Raw genomic sequence first — 22903 nt, 5'->3', positions numbered from 1 at the left:
TTAGCACCATGTAGGTCTATGTTACTTAGGCTACCTATTCTATTGCATGTCATGCGCAAATCGGTGGGCGGGGCTAAACAGGCAGTGATGAAGTAGGCGTTGATCTTCTGCTGCAGAGGCGTTGCTTGCTGCCCTTTGACGTCATAGATCCCCACTTTGTAAAACCCTCGTTTGCTGGGTCTGGTGTCAATAAAAGCTTTTATTGGACTAACAAGGAAGTTTTCAGTTCTGAAACTTACAGGATATTCTTATAGTATGATGACCTCTTATATGTCAAAAGCTCAAGAAAAAATTTCTCAATACATCACCCCTTTAACAGTGCATGCTGCATCTCAACATGGTATCTCAACTACACTGCAGTGGATAGGAGGGCCGTTCAACGTGTCATTTCCAGTGCACAAAGGATCATTTAAACTTTTTGAACTGTTACCATCAGGTAGGCATTATAAAGCCATCTACTCAGTTTCTTACCCAGAACTGTGGCCACTTTAAATCAAAGTTGAAACTTGCAATTTAACTAGCTATTCACACATTTGTTAATGTGTACTGTTTACACATAGATTAGGACACTTAGTGAACATTGACCATTACCTAAGGTGACCAGATTTCTGAAATGGAAACCGGGGACATTTCCTATGTGAGTGGTCAAAATACCACCAAAATCTCATTTGTTATTATCCATTAATTAAAAAACGGGGACAGTACATTTTTTTTTTTTTTTTTTTTTTTTTTTTTATTGTTGTGGGTTTCACATTTTAGGTACATTAATAAATATTATGATTTAATTTTATTATTAGCATTTTTGGTCTGGTTTTAATACAATTCACCAAAATAACTAGCCAGTAGGCCTAACTACAAAAAACTATTACACTATTTTGAAAAATCACATTACAAAATATAATGTGAGATAAATAACACAAATAATATTTGCAACATTTATTATTGAATTGAATATTTTAATTTTCACAAGCTGTTTATACTGTACGAAATTACAACTTTTGTCCAATGACATTTTAATTTTCTGTTAACAGCTTTGCTGACATGAAAGGAGCTTTGTTGTAGTATTCTTGAGTAAAGTTCATAAAATGTAGGCTACATTATTATTTCCCACTGGAATTTGTAAAATGTTCGGTATACCTCCTGTAGGGGGGTCTGGGGGCATGCACCCCCGGAAGAAAATTTTGTACATTTTAAGGTTAAATGCATCAATCTGGTGCACTTTGGAAGCTCAAAATTAAGAGCTTCAACCCATTTACAGTGTGCACATTGAACAAAGAAACAGCATTAACTTGTACCTGGACATTAACGGGGGTTCAAAACATCTTTTTAGTTGTGATATAAAGTCTACATCGTTTTAGGTGTTTTAGGATGCCAAACAATTATTACAATAAAATAATAATATAATAATGTTTTAGGCCTAGCTATATATTTATTCATATGACAATAGTATCCATATAGGCTATTGAAACAAATGCACTCTAAAATAATTATTTTTATTTATTTATTTATTTATTTTTGTGGTTAGGCTACTTTACACAACGTATAGGGAAATTAAAATAGGGCCTACTAGTTTGTAGCCAATTTCTAAGATAAATCCTTGAGCTTTAATTTTGATCACCAAATCTCCAGCTGATCGTGTGAGCAAAGTGCGCACTTCTCTTTAAAACACGCAGCACAGACTGTACATATACTTAATCACTGTATTTTTCTGTTTTATAAAGACACAAAGCCATATGACGTTTTCGATTTCAGTTCGTTGGCAAAATACAACGGAGACCATTTATGTTTTAAATTTTCGGTTCATTATGAAACGGTGGCGGCGCACAGAGTCATAATGGGAAACACTGAATGAATGTTTAGCTGAAACATGTGCTAAAGTTGTTATATCAGTTATATACATATTAAAAAAAAAAACCCTTCAACCGGACCACGAGAGAGTCTCGAGGCCTGCCGCTGCTCTGAATGAGTGACAGAAGGCGTGACTCTGTACAACTGCGGTGTGCGTGAACGCGCTGCCGGTGTATATGGACACTGCAAAAAAGCGGTATTGAACTGTTTAACATATTTTTATAGAGAGATATGTTTAAAAAAAAATAGATATTTTAAAAGCACTATTAAGAAACCTCTCTGCTGTATGCTGGCCAGACGTTTTTGCAATGTATTTTGAACGAGATATAAAACGGGGACATTTCCGGGGACAGCTCCAGTCGGGGACGGAGCACCCTACCATTACCAAGACTGTCTCTTGCACTATATCTTTTAATATATATATATTGCTGTTGTATTAATGTTTATACTGTCATAATATACTTTTCTGCTCATAATTATATAAGTATATTGTGAATGTTGCTATAATCATGAACATAAGTGCAATATCGATGCTGTTAAAATGTTTTTGCACTACCTCACTTTATATAGCATTATACTGTGGTTGCACTACTGTCTAATAAATTGTTTAATTTACACTGTCTATTATTACCTTTATTTTATTAGTTATTTATTACTTACTGTTGTAAGCGTCTTTTAGAGTTCTCTAACTTCATTTCTTTGTTGTGTACTACATACAATGACAATAAAGATTCTTATCTTTTCTTATCATCTTATCTGTAAGATGGACAGTACTCAGAAGTGAAAAATTAACACAAACACATTGCAATGCTTAACATTTATTCATTCAATGAAAAAAAATGATTCAAGGAGAGATTATAAGGTTGTGGCTTGACCCAAAAGTGATGGTTGTAGATGGTTGTATTTTTCAACATGACACTGAGAGTTGGAGTGAGGTGCAGGGAGTGTCATTTTCCTAGAGAGAGAGAAAATATCTTGAGTTATTATATTTACTATTTTGTTTCAGTACATTTTCAAAAACAGCCAAAAAGCCATAAAACATCCATGCCAAATACTGAAGGAATTCATAGATTTAAAAAACAAACAAACAAAAAAACCTGTGCATAAGCTCAAAAACTTATCAAAGTTCAACAAAGAGAGGAGCTTTATTGGATGCATGAAAGACTAGAATCAGATAAAATATAATCAGGTGCACTATTGTCTGTTACAACACTTACGACGATGTAAATTATAAACGTTTTGTCTTTGAATTTAGCCACTAAAGAAAGGTTTTTTTGTGTAAGAAAATTTGAAGAGTTTGGTTCTAAAACCATGGATGTCATGGATTTATTGCATGGATGTCATGGATTTATTGCATTTTGGGGAAAAAATAATAAATCATTTCATTGAAAAAGCTTGCATGCATGCTTTCATGCATAAGTATATAAGTAATGTTTTATTCATTTATTTTTATCTACAGTGGGCTATACTAGATTGAAAGAATTACCATTGTGTTGGGCAAGACACAGTCCCTCTCCTGGCAGCTTGCATTGTATTGGTAGGGGATGTAATTTGACGAAGAGAGATCGTCTGATCATAATTTCACCCAGAAGTGATATATGCAGTCTGAAGGTCATTCTAGTTGCATAAAAGAGAGAGGAAGAAAGATATATCTTGAAACATATCTTAACATTTATTTACAATTTTCTGTCATAGAATTAACTTGTTGCAGCTGACTTAATATTACAATAAATTAATCTGTTCGTCTAGCGAACACTCAGTATTGATCGTCTATTAACTCAGAAAGGATATTTTTCGTGGCCACAGAAAGATAACTCTTTCTTAACATGTAGCTTTGAACGCATCATTAAAGTGATGTTGATTTACAGGCAGGACCAGAATCGTGGGTGCTCCTCCCAGGGGTCGGTCAGTGAGCCAATGTTAACTTAAGCTTTTGGAGGGAAAGTTTACGACCCTTTACATATTTTGCATATGTAATTGGGTGTTGATGCAATTATTAAAGATTGTTGTAATGCTATATATATATTGCCTAGGTATCAACACGATCATTTAGATCATCAAAATACACATTCGTAGTATCATAGATACCAAGAATGGTGTATGTGAGGAAATATTAACTTGTGGTTCTATCATAAAGCATGCATAAAATGATAAAAACCAAACATGACAATACTACAAAATATGTAACAAAGACACTGAAAAATAAAATAAAGTGTTACCAAACATTTCTGTCCCAAAATCAGGAATAATTTAAATAATATTTTTTTTTCTTACCAAAGCTTTCAAGATTATCCCTGCACCACCTTTATGTAGATTCCACATGCTCCAGACCAACATATATCACCTGTAAAGTACATTTGGAATGTGACATTTTGATAATTGAACCTATTTTGTAGTAAATTGTTCTACAAAATATATGCACAAGTTGTTTTGACAAACGACTTACAAGGTTTTGTTGTGGGCAAGGCATGAGATCTCTCTTCGGTTAGTTGCCAAACAATGGACAATACTATTGCTATGAGAACTGTATCTATGCCAATTACGTTCCTTGCTGACAAATTTTAGTAGACGTTTAAAAAGTGTTTCTCAATCCGTAATATAATGATAATAACCCTGTCCACCAAAACAGATTTTACTCATCATTTCCAATTTATTTAGGGGAAAAAAAATTTGTGGAATTTGTTCTTGATTAATGATAAAGGTTGCAGAGATTAGAAAGGAACAGAAAGTCATTAGATGTGTTTAATAAAATTCTGTCAAATTGTAAACCTCTGCCATATTCCTCATGGTTTGATGAGTTTTTTGCTTTGAATTGACCAATATATAATCCAACACATGTGCCAGAGCTGGAATAAATAGGAGTTCCACTGTCTCCTTTTCTGCCTGCTTTACAAATAACAAATTCGTATTCTTTAGATGACATTTGACTTGTCATATTAGTATTGGGTTTTTTTAATTTACAATACTTACTTACGAAACACCCTGTCTCAAATATTTTAAAATATAGCGTGTCATTTTCATGCAACTCACCTATTTCTACTTTTATGTTTTGTAATGGATCTAAACATCCTTGTAATTCAATAAAAGAAATATCGTAATTCAACGGTAAGTGAGGGTTTTTATGGAAGATTTTTCGGGCTTTATAAATTAAACAAATTTCAAAAGTTGGGAAAAGCACATATATGTTATCATTTTCATGACATTTGTCATTTTCTAGAACATGTTTGGCTGTAGTTACAAATCCAGACCCATAATAAAGTCCTAAACCTCTGCTGATCCAACCTTTGTCAATATCTGATGACCAAACTAAAATGTAACAGACACTTTGGTTTGTTAAATTTCTGCCATCACAAGGCATAATCTTGCCACATTCAATAACTAATGGATCAGATGTAGAGTTTAACATTTTTAAACTGTCATCTAATATTTTATCAGAACAAAAAGTTACATTAAAAAATGGTATTTTTAAGTCATCCTCATAATAAGTTTTATTCTTGAAGCTAATAATATTGTCCATTGTTTAAATCAAATCTGAGAAAACAAAACATAATATATTAGATCATACTTAAGTTTATATACAGACTTAATTATGATGTCACTAATAAGGTGTTTTCCAGAACAACTAATATAGAAGAATTATTACTAAATAGAACTATTTTATTACTAGAAAGATATACATTTTCAAAAAGTTGTGAAGAAGAAGAAGAAGAAGAAGAAGAAGAAGAAGAAGAAGAAGAAGAAGAAGTAATAGATTCAAAACCATACCTTAGAATGTTTGTAGCAACTACAAATATTGCCTGGAGGTTTTTGTTATTTATAGAAGATCTGAACCAATCATTCTTCATGGTTAACATGGGAGTTTCTTTGGGAGTGGAAATGTGTAAAGTGAAACTTATAATGCTTATACTGAAGTGAAAGCAGGAAGTGAAAGTAGATTGATTTGTTGTTGTAGGTATTGACTTTTTTTTTTTTTTTTTGGTAACCTATCTTTGACTAAGACTATGAAAAAATGGGCCTAAAAACACTGGTGATAGACAGAAATATAACCTAAAGGAAATTAGCTGTAAAATATAAATAACTAAATAAATTATTGGTGGTTTTCACATGTAAATTTGATTTGACATCTCTCTCTCTCTCTCTTTATGTGTGTGTGTGTGTGTGTGTGTGTGTGTGTGTGTGTGTGTGTGTGTGTGTGTGTGTGTGTGTGTGTGTGTGTGTGTGTGTGTGTGTGCGTGTGTGTTTAGAACACAATGAAAAGTCTTCTCAGGACTTTTTTGAGGACTTGTATTAATATGCAAAACATTAGTGCCTTGTCTGACATCAAACATGCCAAGTGCTGTTTACTCAATTGCTTTCTCACATTGACATCAAACTTGAAATTTGACTTTGACAAAATCTAAATTTGAAATTTGGTTGAACTGTAACAACCACAAATAACTTTCAGAACAACATAGGCCTATATTTTGTTTTTCAGAAATTTAGTTTTCATATCCTAGATTTAAAATGAAGATAAATGCCTGATTTCATAATTTTACAATATGTTCCTGGCATGATCATTAGTAGGCTATGGAAACACGTGTGTGTGACATTTCAGTTAAATTTCTATTCTCGTGTGCCTCTGATAGCCTACCTGTTCACGAGGTGTGATAGATTAAAAAAACATTTTAAACCAGCGCCGTCTACAGTTTTTTCCTTGACAGTGCAGGACTTTGAACAACAGAAGTGTGCTGCTGTATTTGACAGTTTGATACACGCTCCGAACCATTGATTCAAAACAAAAGATTCATAAAGCTTCGAAGCTTCATGAAGCAGTGTTTTGAAATCACCCCCAAAAAAGTTACTTTGTTATCACCAAAACGAGAAAATTATTCTGATTTTATTACATTCAGTGTAAGTGGCAAAGTGCCGGCCCCGCCCAAAACTCTGCTTATATGTAGGCCTATATACTCCATTATATTATTATTATTATTTATTTATTTATTTATTTATTTTTATTATATTTAGCCTGGGTAACTGAAATGTAGGCTACTTGAAGCAATAAAATAAACAATCAATAGACCAAAGTTTGATATCAATATTTTTATAAAGCTATCTGAAAACAGCTTTGTGTATGTAGGCCATGTGGTGCTCTATATGATAAAATTAAAACGCTATGATGAAATTTTTGTTGGCTTTATTAATCATTTTAATCGTAACCACTGGCAAAAAATAATTGTGTAATATGTATATTTTTTCAAAAAACTTGACATTTTGCTGTTGTGTGACTCTGCAATTCATGAAATCCTGAATCCTGTGATTCTGATTCAGTTAAAACTGGCTTATAGAATTATTATTTTTGTATTTAGGAAAACAACTTGATTGATTGAACGATTGTCCCCCGAACTAGATCCCATTGGAAAAACAGAGAAATCCATGCTGGACATGTGCAGTTCATGAAATAACCACAAGGTGGCGGTGTAAACCTGTGGAAAAGTCAGAGCCTCATCCACAGTTGCTTCACGCACACTCTCATGACTGTAGCATCTCTGCATTTACTCCCCATGTGCGTGCAACTTACGCTTATGAAAGCACCTGTTTTCTATTAGAGCGGTAATCCAACTCCAGTCCCTCTTAAGGAAGCAGAGGAGAGATAGAGGTGAAAGGGTGAGTGATGCTAGAAACGAAGGATGCAAACACTGTGGGCCAGGCGCATATTTGGTGGAAGTGTGTTTCTGCTTAAAGACCAGATCGCAATCTAATTGTTTGTTATTCGAGGCAAACAAACCAGTGCACACGCACCTTGACGGTGGTCGAAGTTGTGAAACACTCAGGTTAGGAGAGGGACATCATCTAATAATATACTGGAATGGAAACGTGTGCAGAATACAGTCAAACCCTTGTCGTTTCAACTTGCTCTTTGCATAAGCATCATTCCTGACGTAGTGTGGAAACCACAAATGATTCCATTGCAAAAGTCACCGTCCTCCAACCAGATTTACAGCTAATTCTGACCGATGCGAGACGGTAAATCACTCTGACCGTCCAAATGGTCGCCTATGGCTGTTTGTAGGGCCTGTTTGCTCTTATTGCCATCCACAGAGGGAGCAGTGTGCGTTTGTGGAAAGAGAAACCTTACGCTGACCTGTGGAACACGCTTCACCAATTAGCAGCCTTACTACAGGATCAAATGGAATTGAAAACATTCACTGACGAGACTGCCGCGCATCACAATGGTCCATTCATGAAAGCCCGGGCTGCTGCCTTTTTCCCCTCATTCTTCCTTTCTTTCTTTCATTCTTTCCTTTTTTATGAATGCAGCTAGAACCTGACCTTTCTCTCGCACGCAGCTTAGTGACGGCTTTATGAGTCAGGCTCAGGGTTTGGAGAGGTTTCATGCTTGGCTCTGGTACAGTCCATCCTGGTTTTGCACCTGAGATGCTGCACTCTGGCTTTAGCTGTGCCATTTGGTCATCGGCTGTGCTCTGGCCGCAAAACACAACGTGCCGGGGTGGGTTTGAGCATGTGTTTGAATAATAGACAGTAAAAGTCAGGCGCTTGACATTTAAAGACCCCATGAAATCAGAATTAGAGTTTTGTGGCTGTTATTCCATGTCTGTTAGCGCTGAGGCCCTCAGCTTTAGCTTTGTACAGTCTTTGTCTTCTGGGAAAACAAACCCAAAAATACTGATGACTCATTCTGCACTACACTGATTTTTGTCCATCCTACTAATGCCACCAGTGCAAATTGTAAAACATCTTCAGTGTTCATGGCTGTGACGTCACTAAAGCCTATTGGCTAGTTTGATCGCACCCAAACATCCTGATTCAGTTGTCAAATAAAAAGTAACTCACTCACGCTAAAAACATTTAGGCCTACTCTTTGAATTCTTGCACCCCGGAACAATACAAGTTAACACCATTATGACTAAAAGTTTGTTAAGAAGTATTTCCTACTAAAGCGAAGTGTTATTTGAAGCCCAAAGCATAGTTTTTACCGGTATGCAAAGGTCAGCGTGCAGTGCACGTGATGCGAATTTCCTCTTCAGAAGAGAACGTGCAACTGTACGCACACCACCGGATTTGTACTTTGTATGCGCATGCCGCACATGCGCATTTAATTGTTTTTGCAGTAATAAGTTTATCCACAAGGTGGCAACTGTACCCTGGGGCCGTCGATTCACAAGGTAGTCAAAGAAAAATTGCATAAACAGAACAAACCAGAACACATGCAAGCTACAGCGACGATAAAGGCCTACATAGACGAGACTGTGTGAAGAGGTTCTGCAACTCTAGCATGAAAGAATACAAAGATGTTTACATGGGTTGCAACTCGTGGTGAGAGATTGCTCAAAACTGTGCATGCTTTGAACGCCTGTGTATGCATACGAGTCGAGTGAAGTATACTTTGCAAGGCTGTGTGTTCGACTGTGCGCGTAAAAAAAAGGGTATACCCAGGGCTTAAAGAGTTAGTTCACCCAAAAATGAAAATTCTGTCATTTATTACTCACCCTCATGTTGTTCTACTCCGTAAGACCTTCGTTCATCTTCTAAACACAAATTAAGATATTTTTGATGAAATCCGATGGCTCAGTGAGGCTTCTAGTAGAACCACTGTAGTCACATGAACTGTTCTAAATATGTCTTTAGTAGCTTTCTGGGCACTGAAAGTGTAAATGAACTTGCTGGCAATAGAGGCCTCACTGAGGCATCGGATTTCATCAAAAATATCTTAATTTGTGTTCCGAAGATGAACGAAGGTTTTACGGGTGTAGAACGAGATGAAGGTGAGTAATAAACTACATTATTTTCATTTTTGGGTGAACTAACCCTTTAACTCTGGTCAAGCATATCCATAGCAGACTGGTGGGAGTGGCCTTGGATGGCAACATGCCCAGTGCATTATGGATGTTGAAGTTTTCCAACCTATTTGGCAAAAGGGAAGACAACTAGATTTTTTTTCACTGTTTTCTCTTATCAAGTTTGGTTTGAAAAAAAAAAAAATCATATTTGTACTGTATAGGCAATCATGTTTTATTTAAGACATTTTATGGGGTTTTATTTTATGGGGTCTTTGAAAGTGTTTTAAAATGATTTCCATTTTACTAAATTCATCTGCACACATTTTATTTGCTGTTTTATTTGCTATTCAAACAGATTTGGGGCAAATATGCTAGTAGGGCTGCTTGGTATTTTGGTACTATATCCGTTATCGATATTAGTGATTATTTTAAATTATTGTATGACCAATATTGGATATATAAAGGTCCCATTACCCATATTCTTACATTTACACAACTGTTCAAAAATGTTGTGTATGATTTAAAAAAAAAAAAATCTTTTTCAGCAAGAATGCATTTTATTTGATCATTACATTTTTAAATATTTTTAAAGCATATTTTTATTTCAGATAAATGAAAGAAATCAAGCAGGACAACTGTTTTTAACATTGATAATAATAAGACATGTTTTTTGAGCAGCAAATCAGCATTAAGCCCTGAGTATACTTCGCTTTTTTTACATGAACGCTAGTGTATGCACTCAGCCTTGGAAAGTATACTTCATTCAACTCTTCATTCAACGCTAGAGTTGTACAAATGAGGGTATATTCTAACCTCTTCTCACAGTCTCTCGTCTATGTAGGTTGCTGTAGCTCGCGTGCGTTCCGTTCTGTTCTGTTTATGCAGTTTTCCTTTGACTTCCTTATGAATCGACAGGGTATGGCTGCCACCTTGTGGATAAACGAATTACTGCAAAAGATTTTAAATGTGCATGCACAACCTGATGCATGGATATAAAAATCTTTTGAATGGTAAAGTTGATAGCAAAGGTAATCTACACTAATTTAAAGTTAATCTTCAAAAGACTAGTAATCTAATAGCACTCTTTAGCAATCTGATTGAATATCCATTTTTCACACTGAACAAAATAATGTTGTGATGCCTAATTTCACTTGTAGCAGTTAAAATGATTGATTATAGCTCTTAATATATTTAGACAGAGTAGCATAGCATTTCTAATATTGGCCATAACATATAAAAACAATATACATCGCTCATAATTTTGTCGTGCATGTGTAGTGTGCTGTCAGTCTGAATAAAGCTGTAGATGTGTCATTTCTTAGTACATCTAGCAGCAGATTGCATATGAAATGTTGATAGAAACTGTCTATAGGTTCATAAGTCTGATGGTTATTGGACTTGACTGTCTCTGTGTTCATGTGTTGACCCTCTATAAATGGCCTTTCTGTTTCCATAATTAATTGTTTATTTGTATGGGTGGGACCTTTGTCAGTTCATTAAAGAGGCAAACCCGTGTCTCTGCTTGTAGATCTTTCCATCTGAGCTTATGAAACCGTTACTGGGGCCAGGTGTATCTTAAAAAAACAGAAAGACACGCATTCAATCCCGTCACCATCTCCCTCCCCTACACGCACTTACACACACACAACGTAAACACACACACACGCACACAGATTCAGGGGGAAAAAAAGAAATCCAAGGGCCGCATGCATTTTCAATTAACTCTGTCCGCTTGCAGATCTTAACTTTCCATCAAAAACAGCCAAGTCCCATGCCTCTGCTCGCATGGAACCATCTGATATAAATATAACTTTGCAGCTTGTCAGGTTAGAAAGCCATAAATACGGCTTGTCGTATGCAAAGACCGGCCATACCTTTCTCATCACCCCCTAAAGATATAGAGTGGCTCTGGAAAGGGATATCACATGTTGAATTATCACAGCTACCGTTTAGCAGCTTACAATACAGAATGGAGCCGCTAGTGTTTTATATCTCTGTGGCCCAGAAACGTGAATGATATGGATGAACAGGCCCATATGTTTTGATGGAGGTAATCTGCCAGATAGATTGCGGTTTCTCCCTCCTGTGGATGTCTCCCCCCTGTGAGCTACACACTCTTCGAGTGCGCTGGAGATAAATATAAGTAAATGTATTTTGCGATCTGACAGTCAGGTCTGGCTGCTCGAGTTTTATGCATTGTGAGTTTACCAACAGCCAAATGTCGTCTAAACACAAAAACAGCTCGGGGTGTTAACAGGGAGTGATATTGTTTCAGCTGACGCAGTATGTCTGTCAGAGATTTCATCAAGGGTCGTGTGATTAATTCAGACTTGGTCTCAGCCCACAGTTTGAAGCATATTGCACACAAAAATGTCAAGAGCTGGTTTCAACTGCTAACGAGCACCTTTGAGGAAAAATTAGTCGATGGATTTGCCAAAGTTTTCCAGGTTTGTGGTGTCAGATCTTTGTTTTAAAGGCACTTTGCAAGTAAATTACATGTTAAGCAGCACAACAGTTTTCAACATTGATAATAAGAAGAAATGAGGACCAAATCAGCATATTAGAATGAAGGATCATGTGACACTAGCTACATCTACTTTAATGTCACAAAAAAAACACTTAGATGAAAATGTCAAGATGCGAAAAGTGAGCATTAAAAAATGTATGCATTCAACTGAGGCGGATACATTTTTTATCTGATAAGAAGACGTGCACATAAACTACGATGGAAACGCGTTTACCGAATAAATCCCTCGATGCGCAACAAAAAACTCACGTGACTTTGCCTCAACAGAGGATAACTGGGCTAACCAGCGGACCAGGCACATTGCACAGCCACTCAAATGTTGGTTTGGTCGTTCTGAAACGCCTGAGCCAAAGTCTGTCATCAAAATAATTTGGTTTAAATCCCTTTCAAAACTCTCAAACGATTGCGGTCCCAAACACCAGGCATCCGGATGCACTATAACATGACAGCGTGTATTGCGTTCTGACTGCATGGTTTGAGATGCAAGTCATTTATAATGTAGGAAAAAGAGCCACAGTGGCTTCAAAAACAAAATAACTAGGGCTGCACAACGATTAATCGATTGCAAAATAAAAGTCTGTGTTTACATAATAAATGTGTGTGTTCTGTATATATAAATACACACACATACATGTATAAATTTAAGAAATATATGCATGTATAAATAAATATATATATTTAAATATATTTTATATTATATATAAATGTAACATTTTTCTTAAATATACATATGTATGTATGTGTATTTATATATACATAATTATTATACACAGAACACACACATTTATTACGTAAACACAGACTTTTATTTTGCAAACGATTAATCGCGATTAATCGTTGTGCAGCCCTAAAAATAACGACTTTTCAACGTTACTAGTGATGGCCGATTTCAAAACACTTCTTTGAAGCATTACGAATCTTTTGTTCAGAAATAAGTGGTTCGGAGTGCCAAAGTTACGTGATTTCAGTAAACGAGGCTTCGTTACATCATAAGTGTTTTGAAATTTCAATAGTTCACGTGACTTTGGCAGTTTGATTCGCGATCCAAACCACTGATTCGAAACAAAAGATTCCTAAAGCTTCGAAGCTTCATGAAGCAGTGTTTTGAAATCGCCCATCACTAGATATTGTCAAAAAGTCGTTATTTTGTTTTTTGGTGCACAAAAAGTATTCTCGTCGCTTCATAACATTAAGGTTGAACCACTGCAGTCACATGAACTGCTTTACATATGTCTTTAGTAGCTGATATTGTTAATTGTCTTCCTGGCAATAGAGGCCTCTCTGAGCATTTGTGTTCTGAAAATGAATGAAGGTCTTACGGGTGTGAAACGACATGAGGGTGAGTAATAAATGACAGAATTTTCATTTTTGGGTGAACTAACCCTTTAAATTCGCAACTTTGGCGAACATAGCTACTGCAAACGGGAGTAATGATGCAGCTTTGCATCACAGGAATAAATTACATTTTCAAATATATTAAAACAGAAAACTGTTATTTGAAATTGTAATAATATTTCACAATATTAATGTTTTTACTGTATTTTTGATCAAATAAGTGCAGCCTTGGTAAGCATAAGAGATTTCTGTGAAATAAGCAGTGCTTTTGGTCGCATATAAATTCAGATTACAAGGTCATAATTTCTTGTGCATTTTTAACCCAGTCTTATCATGAGAAGTCATAATATTTTCCATGAAAGGGCAAAATTGTACAAGATGGTTCAAGATGGGTAACCATTTTTGTAAAAAAATGAAAAAAAAAAACGATATTGTACATCTTGCACCTGTAGTTGTAGTTGTCGTGAGAGCACCGGGCAAACACTGCAGTACTATTATTATAAAAAATGTTTTTTGTTTTTCAGTCTATTATTATGGTATCAACTATTTCAGATTAACTTGGCACATAATGGCATGTACAAAAAAAAAAAAAAAACCTGTGGTTTGTTGCTTTGCATGCCAGCCAGATGGTTTCATCCTGAGTAGGCAGTTCTTAGCCAGACCAAACTTTATCCTGATAGTCAAAAGTCTCTACATGCACAAACAACGAAAATAAACAGCATGTTCCCGCTCAGTAAGTCCCCACATAAAATAGCCACAATCTTTTAACCGAACAGCCCTGCCATTTACGTTTACCAGCACCTGTAATAAGGCCCAGTGCATTTAGGTACACTAAAAGGCTGCTTGGTTCTGTTTCAGGCCCCGTGCCCGGTGAAGAGCCCTGGCAGCGCTGCAAGCTCGGATATTTAGGCTGTAAGAGCACCAGGTGAGTAATAGGGCAGAAAAGGCTAGACGTCTATGCCAGAGACTCGTGAAAGGATGTCATTTTGCCTCATGCAAATTTCCGCACCGATCGCTAGTATCAGCTGATGCATATTAGTGTTATCGTTGGCACGGGCCGAATGGCAGCGCGTGCAGGCAGAGAGACATATTGAAAATTTTGAAAAGGTCTCGCAAAACTCTTACGGGATTACCTTACAGACACTTTCCACGGTTGAGAGCCACTGAATGGGACCATTGTACGGTGGGACTCAACCCAGGAAAGTAAACTTTGTCAGGACCCAGTTCATTAGCACCTAGTTTAGTGTTTGAAGCATGTCGTTTAGATGGGGCTTACGGGGAAACCCCGCTCGAGCATATACACGCATATGTTAAAGACCCTACAGGGGATTTCCAGTGCAAATTGTTCCAGAGTGAACAAATCTCTCAACGGGTGCGTTCTTGAAGAGTTACTCCATATCAGAAACTGAAACGAAATGTGTTAAGCCCTACTTATGACATCATTGCAAAAAAAAAAAAAAAAAGATGTTCTACTTAGAATTTTTGTCTTGGTTACAAATATCAAAAAATTCTTAAATCCAGATACATTTATTTGATAAGCAATAGCCCATATTATGACCTTTTACAAAGTCTTGGTATTGTTTTGGGGTCTACTAGCATGCTTGAATGTTCAAAAAACACATTATTTTTCACATATTTTACATTGTTGCAGCACCTCTCTTCGCAGTCTGTCATTAAAGGGGTGGTTCAATGCGATTTCACTTTTTTAACTTTAGTTAGTGTGTAATGTTGCTGCTTGAGCATAAACAGTATCTGCAAAGTTACAGCGCTGAAAGTTCAATGCAAACGGAGATATTGTCTTTTAAAGTTATGGCAGTTTATTGCCTACAAAAACGACCGGTTTGGACTACAACGAGCTTCTTCCCGGGTTGGTGACATCATAAACCCTGCAAAACACGCCCCCGGGAACACGCAACAAAGTGGGCGAGGCCGTGTCATGCAGCATAATGAAAGCGGAAGAGTTGTGTACACCGGACGCGAGTGGCGCCGCGCCTCAAAAGATAATAGAACCCATTATAATCTTTGATATTTTCTACACTGGATGCGGAGCTGAAGACAGCTTCCAGAATCTACACGAGTTCAATGCTGGATTTTTTGTTCTACAGTTGTTCATGCCATAAATTAAACGCTACCTTTACAAAAATGCGACTACTCAGTCATGTATTCGGCTACAGTAAAGATTTAATCAGGATAAAACTGTATATTGAAAGCTAACAAACAGCAGTAACAGCATCTGAACACTTTGACACAAATACTAAAAACGCTCAAACGCGTCCAGTCAGAGCCAGTTGCGTTTAGTCTGCGATTACAGTCTGTGTTCAAATTCCATGTGAAAGTATATAAATCTGCTTCAGGAGCAGGAAACTATCGCTGTATGTTGAGCATAGTCAGAATGTTTTAGCTAGTCGTAAAATGTGTGCCCGGCTTAATAACACAGCGAATGCCGGTGGTAAACAAACACTCGTGCACGAGTTTTGGGAGGCGTTCACTTGAAATGAGCTGTGAAGGAGGGGGATTGTTCTTCCGCATGCGCTCTTTTCAAAAACTCAGTCGACGAAAACATCCCCTGTACCACCTTTAAACTGCGCCCCAAAAACACAATCAAGCCTAGAAAAAAAACATTGAACCACCCCTTTAAAGCTCGGTTTAGTTCCTGTCTCTATGAAGCCCCTCCTTCCAAAGTGTGCAATGTGCTCTGATTGGCCAGTTGGACCAGTGTGTTTTGATTGGTCAAGCGCTTCGAGTGGTTGACCAAGCACAGCGCTCCTTAACCGTAACCGCGAGTATCAACACACTACTAACTCAACTCAACCAGGCTTTGCTCCCCCCTATTTTGTGTATGCTTTGGGCGGGAATTATTTAAATGAGGGGTATTGTGACATGTTTGTTCCTGGAAGAAAACTCAAGACTACAATGGAGGCTTTTCAGGGAGTTCAGAAACCGTGTTTACTGATATAGAGAATAACTCCTTTTGGAGTGACTTTGTGATTTGTAACTTGGCAGAACTTTTTCATGCTCAAACAGCAACATTACACACTATTAAAGAAAGCTGAACCTGTCCTCTTTAAGTTATGTAAAATTGAGTTTATGCTTAAAACAAGAAAAAATATCTGCCAATGGGCTCAGAAAATTAAACTTAATTCAAAGGGAAAACAAGATTTTTCTGACCCCCATTGGCAAATATTTTTTCTTGTTTTAAGCAAACAAGACTTAATATCTCAAATAAATGCATCTTAATTTAAGAATGTTTAAAAATACTGAGAAAGAACAACTCCTTTTTTTTTTTTTTTTTGCAGTGATGTCTTTTTCTTTCCTTTCCCCTCATTTTCCTTTCCAAATGCACAAAGTTTCCCCTTTCTCTTTGTTTTATGCAATATCAATAAATCAGAAGCGTCCTGAACAAGGGATACCCCTCTGTTAGTCAGGGTTGGAAAAAGTGCGCTCTGTTTGGGACGATGGAGTGAATGAGAGATGGTCAGATTAAAGGGAAGCTTGTTTGCACCTGTTTTCCGACTTCTGAAGAGCAAATGTTTAGAGTTTCCACTTTGACTTTTCCATTCGCTTATTCATTTACATTTCACGTTTCTAACTTTACTCGGACACCGGCTTTGACAGACGTCACAGGCAACCTCGTATTTACGCGTCAATCCTATAATCTGCTTTTAAACTAGGCTAATTATGTGTATGAGAGCTCTTTCACTGGGTGTAAGTTTCCAAAACCAATAATTCTCAGACATCAACTGTCGTGTGGGCAGGTATCGCGATGCATCGTGCCTCCCGAATGCTTACAAATGGTGCTTTGGAGGCCACTCCTTAACTTAAGCTTAAATTGTATGTTTTAAAGCTACAAATCTGAGACAGATTTTTAGGAATGGGATATACAGAAAGGGATGGGGAACAAGGATTTGCATTAAGAAGAACATGATAGTCTGATACTTTTACCTCTCAGATTTAGAAGACATGTTTTCGCAGTTTTGGGTTAGTGCATAGTGTATAAAAGTGTACTTATGCCTAAGTTATTATTATTGCTCTTTTCATCATCATTATTATTATTTTATTGTTTCAACTTCTTTTATTTATCTTTCTTTTTTTTTTTTTATTTAAATGCCCCTATTATGCTATTTTAAAGGATTCTAATTTTGTTTCGAAGGTTTACATGCATCCAAGGTCAAAAAACACTTTATTTTTCTCATAATACACACAATTTCTCAAAGAGTCTGAAAATGGTGCATTCGAAGATTCAGTCTCTCTAAACCCCTCCTTTCCGAGTGCTCTGATTGGTCAGTTGGCCCAGTCTGTTGTGATTGGTCTACAGCTTACAGCACGTGTCAGAAACAAAACACCCATTACCATATCTGAATTTCAGCTCTGGAGGCTTCCTCTGTGCTTGTATATGCAGTGATACGAACGGTAACAATGGTGTATGTTTTACTGTATCAATTCCAGCACGAGTCCTCATCCTTTTTAAGTGCACCAAAGTGGATTTGCAGTGCTGAAAACAGCCTCCTCGACATGTCGACAGCACACTCTTCCAGTCTCAGCTACAACTACAGTGTTTGAGGGAGTGTCAAAGTAGACGTCGTTCACGGGGAGCCAACGAAGACCTTAGACTGGCATTATGCAAATTTGTTACATTGTTACAGAGTATGTAACGGGACGTGAGTCTGGAATTGCCGACAACTCATTTCGAAAGTTCAGAATCGATTCATTGTTTAAAGGGTTAGTTCACCCAAAAATGAAAATTCATGTCCTTTCACACCCGTAAGACCCTCGTTCATCTTCCGAACACAAATGAAAGGTGCCCTCGAATGAAAAATTGAATTTATCTTGGCATAGTTAAATAACAGTACATGGAAATGACATACAGTGAGTCTCAAACACCATTGTTTCCTCCTTCTTATATAAATCTCATTTGTTTAAAAGACCTCTGAAGAACAGGCGAATCTCAACATAACACCGACTGTTACGTAACAATCGGGGTGTACGCCCCCAATATTTGCATATGCCAGCCCACGTTCCCAATATTATCATTATGAAAGGCATTAGACAAGGGCAGAACGTCTGGATGTGCATAGCTAAATCAACAGACTAGGTAAGCAAGCAAGAACAACAGCGAAAAATGGCAGATGGAGCAATAATAACTGACATGATCCATGATATTTTTAGTGATATTTGTAAATTGTCTTTCTAAATGTTTCGTTAGCATGTTGCTAATGTACTGTTAAATGTGGTTAAAGTTACCATCATTTCTTACTGTATTCACGGAGACAAGAGCCGTCGCTATTTTCATTTTTAAACACTTGCAGTCTGTATAATGCATAAACACAACTTCATTCTTTATAAATCTCTCCAGCAGTGTAGCATTAGCCGTTAGCCACGGAGCACAGCCTCAGACTCATTCAGAATCAATGTAAACAATATAATAGTATACAATACTCACATAATCCGACGCATGCATGACGAACACTTTGTAAAGATCCATTTTGAGGGTTATATGAGCTGTGTAAACTTTGTTAAGGCACTGTTTAAGGCAAGCGCAAGCTCCGTGGGCGGAGAGCACGCGATTTAAAGGGGCCGCAACATAAATCGGCGCGTTTATAATGATGCCCCAAAATAGGCAGTTAAAAAAAATAATTTAAAAAAAATCTATGGGGTATTTTGAGCTGAAACTTCACAGACACATTCAGGAGACACCTTAGACTTAAATTAAATCTTTTATAAACATGTTCTAGGGCACCTTTAAGATATTTTTGATCAAATCTGATGGCTCAGTGAGGCCTCCATTGACAAAGATAATTAACACTTTCAGATACCCAGAAAGCTACTAAAGACATATTTAAAGGTCCCGTTTTTCGTGGTTTTTTGAAGCTTTGATTGTGTTTATAGTGTGCAATATAACATGTGTTCATGTTTCGCGTGTAAAAAAACACAGTATTTTTCACATAATTTACTTATCTGTATACCGCTGTTTCCACTGTCATAAAAACGGGCTGATGACTTCCTTGTTCTATGAAGTCCCTCCTTCAGAAATACGTAACGAGTTCTGATTGTGCCAGCGGTTCCTGTGTTGTGATTCGACAGCAGCTTAGCGCTCCTTGCCCGGAAACGTCACGCCTCTTACCATAACGTGGAGATGCACGCGCTCAGTGTTATTGTAAACATGTCTTTAATTTTACCCTATCAATTTGAGCCGGAATCAGACCCGGTGATTGGACTGCGGGATGAAAATAACAGCGTTTCGACGACATGGCGACAAACACACTCTACAAACGCAACTCTTGTGTATTCCTGTGGGCGGAGGTTAGTCAAAAAACTGTTTTAGTGACGTCATTAAAGAAGGAAGTAGAGGGATGTAGTCCAAACTGGCCGTTCGATGTAGGCGACTTCTGTTAAATAAAATATCTCGCTTGGCATTGAACTTTGAGCTTTAACATTTTACAGATTTTATTTATACTCTAACAACAACATTACACACTAACTAAATTTTGAAACATGGGATCACGAAGAACGGGACCATTAAAACAGTTCATGTGACTTGAATGAAGCTTTACAAATCTTTTGTTTCAAATCAGTGGTTCGGAGTGCGTATCAAACTGCCAAAGTCACGCCCCCCAGTGGTGAACCATTGAAATTTCAAAACACTTACGATGTAACGAAGCCTCGTTTACTGAAATCACATGACTTTGGCAGTTTGATATACGCTCCGAACCACTGATTCGAAACAAAAGATTCATAAAGCTTCAAAGCTTCATGAAGCAGTTTTTTTAAATCACCCGTCACTAGATATTGTTTTTTTGCCACACAAAAAGTATCCTTGTCACTTCATAACATTAAGGTTGAACCACTGTAGTCACATGAACTGTTTTAAATATGTCTTTAGTAGCTTTATGAGCATTTGAAAGTGTTAATTATCTTGCTCCGAAGATGAACGAAGGGTGTGGAACAACATGAGGGTGAGCAATTGATGACAGAATTTTTGAGTGAACTAACCCTTTAAGGAGACGATAACCATCTTTGTTATGCACTTTAATCTTTAAAACTTTGCAGACCTTTTACACTACCTGAAAGGCAATGTCCGAAAAAGCATAATAGGGGCACTTTAATTCATTTTTCCCCATTCTGGTTCTATGTGGTTCTGGTATAATTACTTATTACAAGTCAATTTTATTTTAGTATCATTGAGATACTTTTTTTAGATACATTGATATATTTATATTCTGAATGTTTTTTTTGTTTTTTATCTTGCATGTCATTTTAATGAAAGTTGTATTCATTTTGTTGTATTTTTGTCATTTTATTAGATTGTTTTTAAATGTCTGTATAGTTTTTATTAATTCTTACTTTGCTCATTCTAGTATATCAACTAACACCATGTCTACACCCGATGGCCGACGCAAGCGGCGTGACGCGACGAAAGACAATCGAAACCATTATAATCAGTGATGCTGTCTACACGCGAGCGACAAATCTACCACAGTAAAATAAGTTTAAGCTGTTTTATATATTATATTTTATGTCAATTAATATTTATTTTAAGTAACAAAAATGTCTTTTTTTATGGTTTTAGTTTTAGTTAACTATAATAACCCTGTTATGTGGTTAGATACTGCTATCCATAAAGTTTCATAGCTGCAGCTCATAGGTAGGGCCAAATCAGATTTGTCCTCTAATCCTTCCTGGGATAAAGAACATAGAAAGGCTTTGTTATAAATATCTTTTCCATGACTTGAATCATTCAACAGGACCTCTGCGTTCCTTCCAAAGATCTGCTGAAATCGAGACGATTCTTTTTGTACGCTTCAAAACATGCAAGGTCTCCCAAATCTGGGTATCATATTTCTTTTTTAACATTGACGAATTTGGAGTGCACGACTCGATCGTTCTGGATCCGGTTCTGAGCTTCGGGACTTTTTATATATGACAAATCCTGTGGGAACTTGCTGTAAAATCACTCAAAATGACCAGTCCGTCTCTATCGCTGTTGATTTTTTTTGCTCCTCTGGTCAGACAAAAATGCCATGTAGAGCAAAACCTCCTCTCACTTTTTTTGGCTCATGTGGGACGGCCTATTTGTACATGCTTAAACAAATTAGAGGAGCAGCTGTGCAACTCTGGCCTATCCGTGCTGGCGTTGTGCGATTAAAAATATGCTCTGGTAAAAGCCAGCCTCTCTTCTCCCAAAATATACGGCTGTTTCTCTGGCTCTGAGGTCCTTGCCGTATTTACAATCAGCCTTGCCTGCACTCGGACCCTAGAGAGAGGAAGAAAAAGTAGGAGTTTGGAGAACGAGAGAGAGAGAGACCACCTATGCAGATGTTTTCCAGACGTGGAACATGCTGGATGCCAAGAGGCACCTGTTGAATTGCAGATGTGTTTTTTCATTTCCTCAGATATAATTGGGCAACACACACTGGCTTTTAAAAAACAGGGTGTATAAACATCACATGCGTAAAGGAAATAACCTCAGACACGGTTTACGAAAATTTCGAAGACGATATGCGTTGATGTGATTCCAGCCAAGCTGTTTTTAGTGCTACAAAATGGCATGCACATGTCGAGAGGTGACACGAAGTGGCGTGACGCTTTTCATGCCGTGTTTATGACACAGCTGTGTGAATCAACCTCGCAGGGCGTCGACTGAGGTGTTTCCCAAATTTTCCTCAACATTTCCAGATTTACAGCACTCTCTCTTTCTCTCTCTCTCTCTCTAGGAGACAGAGTCTCTCAACACAGGAAGCTCTGAGTCCCGTTTTGGGTCGTGGTGAAGATACAGCAGGTCCACATCAACACGGAGACACAGGCGGCCTCTGTGACGGCCAGCTGAGTGTCTGGAATAGAAGTCATCTAATTGCGTGGAAAAGATGGCCACCGACCGCCAGCAAACAAACAGAGTCCCTCTCACCTGTCGCATGACCTACTTCATGATGGAAAATACCGCTGGGTTGCTCTAAAGCACGTAATTTTATGGGCCGAAGCTGGTTTATTTTAGTTGTACAATTAGGAACTCAAAAGACACAGTATCGTAAATCAGCCTAGATATGTAGAAAACGGTCATATGTACAGGCCTTTTAGGTCCATCTTCTCTTTACTTGACATCACACATCAATTCGTCTGCTTTGTAAAGGTTTGTAAAGAAAATGTGTGAAAACATATTCAACCACAAAATCAAAATCTATAGTAAATCTATATATTGTGCTATATATATATATATAAATGTGTTTTTAAATTTTTTGCATTGTGTTAAGCATATTTTCGCATTAGTATGTGAATGTGTCTGGCTATTTTTTAAGTTTTGTTGTATTTATTTTATTTTGGGATTATCCTTATTATCATTTAATTCCCTTATATAATTTACATAACATATAAACATCAATCTATCTGTCCGTCCGTTCATATATATATATATATATATATA

The 22903-nt window shown here is 37.0% G+C and overlaps 2 long non-coding RNA genes across 2 annotated transcripts; one reads left to right on the top strand and one right to left on the bottom strand.

Moving 5' to 3' along the window:
* Positions 1–2650: 2650 nt before the first annotated feature.
* Positions 2651–5718, bottom strand: LOC125278462. Its single transcript, XR_007187149.1, has 5 exons — positions 5614–5718; positions 4295–5379; positions 4123–4192; positions 3335–3465; positions 2651–2803 (listed from the first exon to the last, which is right to left on the bottom strand). It is a non-coding gene; the product is annotated as an uncharacterized LOC125278462 (long non-coding RNA).
* A 1362-nt stretch (positions 5719–7080) lies between these two features.
* On the top strand, positions 7081–22869 carry LOC125278769. Its single transcript, XR_007187269.1, has 3 exons — positions 7081–7491; positions 14347–14413; positions 22200–22869. It is a non-coding gene; the product is annotated as an uncharacterized LOC125278769 (long non-coding RNA).
* The last annotated feature ends 34 nt before the right edge of the window (positions 22870–22903 follow it).

This window comes from Megalobrama amblycephala, linkage group LG11 (assembly GCF_018812025.1).
Source record: "Megalobrama amblycephala isolate DHTTF-2021 linkage group LG11, ASM1881202v1, whole genome shotgun sequence".
Taxonomy (NCBI): Eukaryota; Metazoa; Chordata; class Actinopteri; order Cypriniformes; family Xenocyprididae; genus Megalobrama; species Megalobrama amblycephala.
The sequence above is the reverse complement of the archived record's forward strand: the minus strand, read 5'-3'. Positions and strand labels throughout refer to the sequence as shown.